This window comes from Helicoverpa armigera, chromosome 18 (assembly GCF_030705265.1).
Source record: "Helicoverpa armigera isolate CAAS_96S chromosome 18, ASM3070526v1, whole genome shotgun sequence".
NCBI lineage: Eukaryota > Metazoa > Arthropoda > Insecta > Lepidoptera > Noctuidae > Helicoverpa > Helicoverpa armigera.
Window position 1 is genome coordinate 3,130,968 of NC_087137.1, and position 2,860 is coordinate 3,133,827.

A 2,860-nucleotide genomic window follows, 5' to 3' on the forward strand; every position below is an offset into this window, starting at 1 on the left:
TACTTACCAATAGCTTTTTACGATATAGTAGAGATGTAATAACAATGCAATTGAACAATGAAGGGTGGGCGTTTTGGGGGATGTCTTTTGTAAATTTATTTTTTGACGTTCGAAAAGTGCTGTTTTGCAGCCAAGTTTGAATAAATGACTTTTGATTTTGATTTTGATTTTGTCTCTATTAATTCCGTATCGATATTTTATTAACGTCCAAACATGAAAAAAAGTAGCCAAACACAAACACGTGTCGATAACGCGATTGTGGAAACTCGAGTGTGACAAATAGATGACAAATAAACAAAACGTTCGCCCCTCGCGATCCGACACATGTGAGCTTTGGCCGCTTTGTAACTGTCCCAAGTTTTTATGCACGCCTGGTACCGCAGCGGCCATCTATTTCAATTGCATTGCTTGTACCTATGTAGCTTGTGAAAAAGTGAGTAATATGTTGATGTGTGGTCTTTCTAAAGAATGGGACCACCCTTTGGCTTGAGTCGAAGTTACGTGATGTAAAAAAGATGTGATGTATTTTAAAGATTTTGCATTATGCACACATTGCAATAGGTTGAGCCTAATTTTTTTTGAAGAACGTTGGAAAATAGGACTTTACAAAACTTCCTCAGTTTTTTTTTTAATTCAAGATGAAATACTAACTATCTAACATTATCTTTTCACATGGAATGCATCGGAAAACTGCAGTCAACACATTACTAAAGAGTTTTCCAAGAAAAAGACTGACGCACTCACCAAATAACATGTTCTTATCTATAGTAAAACTTGAGGGAGGCTGAATTCGTCAGGCACACGCCTTCAATTCAAAACGTATAAGGAATCCATTGCTTCTCAAATAGAAATACGAATAGACGTGAATTACAAATTGAATTGAGCACCAATTCCTAAGATGAATACTACGCTTTGTATGAAGTAGTCGAGCTCCAAGTAATTTTAGAGCTAACATCGCTAACTCTATTAATTGTTGCTTCTAATTATCTTAAATTAATTCTCGTCTATTCGTGTCGTTGTTAAAGGAACTGTAATTTCATTACAGAATTCTTCAGTTAAATAGTTCCTGAATTAAGTAAAAGGTTCTAAGATTTTATTGATATCTTGGCAAATATTTTTGTCGTTTGTCATGGCTTCTGTTTTTAGGATATTTGCTTTGCTATATAATAACCAGACGCGTTAATTTGGAATGATAGAAAACATATTGCCCTTACATGTTACTTAGTACTAATTTCTAGCAAGTACCTGAGAACCACTCGTGTAAATGATAAGCTTGTGGAGGCGAGCGATAGGGTGGCTCGCTGCCTGCTGCATACACTTCATTTCTTCGTTAGTTAAAATCTAGGAAACGAAACCCTGCGATTTAGTTCTCGTGGTCCTCATGTCTCTTTTATGGCAAATATTAAACATAGGTACTACACAGGTACAGAAAAAAATTAATCATTGTTTAAACTGCTGACTGAAACAAGACGATTAAACATTTAAAATAGTTTAGAAATATATTTTCCTATGATTTATTATTATTAGACGCCGTTTTTCCGTTAGATGCAGTAGACAGTAAGCTAAGCTTATGTAGTCGGAGCAGTGAGCTTTATCGGAAAGCCGTGAGATACGTCTGCGTGACTGCCATGCAAATTTATTCATGAAAGTGTGTTCCTATGCATTGATACAGATCTTGCAATAAAAAATCTGTCTTTGTGCATCGGGGACTATTTATGAGCATTATGTTTGGTGTGCTAATTTGTGCTTTGAATTGACTTAAGGGACCTACTAAAAATTGTTACCTAAAGAGAGTATCGGGAAAAATTGCTTTCTGTGAAAAATAAAACACTATATCTACCCATAGGCCCATATTATTAAGTTCCTAAGTATATCCTAAGATAGCTAAATTTCAGCAGTTTTGCATCCAATTAATAATTACTGCTCAATTATAATTTTTATCATATCGAAGCTAAAACATATGCGACTAAAACAATAGACAAAATAAAACCAAGGAACTAAAATCAATTTCGCTGGAGTTCGACGTAACAAGGCAAGTGAGCCAGCTGTATTAGTATAATTAGTTAAGAGGCGTATTAAGCCGGCGCCAGTCCGCCACTCGAGTTCCTCTGTCTTTCTGTCCGTTTGTCCTGCACCACTTGACTTGGTGCAGGTAGCTCTGCTAACAAGGATCGTAGCGGTTCTTCTCATGTCCTCACTAATATTTCAAATGAGCAAAGATGTTGAAGTATAGGACGTTTCTTTATTTTGTTACAGAGATTTGTATTGTTTCTAAACTTAAAAGAGAATAAAAAGCATAAACGATGAAAAAAAATCGTCCAAACCTTGGGAGCTCTATATTTTTTTATTTACCTATAATAAATTACGCATTACCAACAATAATCAATACAATATATACAAATAAATATCCATGGTATTTATATCTATTATACCTCTAGACCTCTAGATTATTATAATTTATTGTCAATTTTTATTAGGAACAGTAAGTGAAGTTTTGCATATAATGTAGTTACTGAATTAATTTATACTGATAAAATACGTAACGGATTAAAATATTTTAAAATGTAAAGAATTATTCTTATTCCAAACCACTAACTTAATATTTAAAATGTAAAATATGATACCATAAATCACGTGAACGAAGAAAAAAAACACAGACAGTTTATTACCAAGCTCTACAGTTACTGAACAAAATTGGTCACATCTGTGCACTGTTTAAATTAAAAGTAATTTTCTTATGCAGAATTAATTAATGACTAACGAGCTCAATAGGGTTCATCAGGCGGAAGCGTTAGACAGCGATGGCAACACACACTTTGTCACTAGAGAGACAAAGACGGGCTGTGTAGAAGCTGGAGTT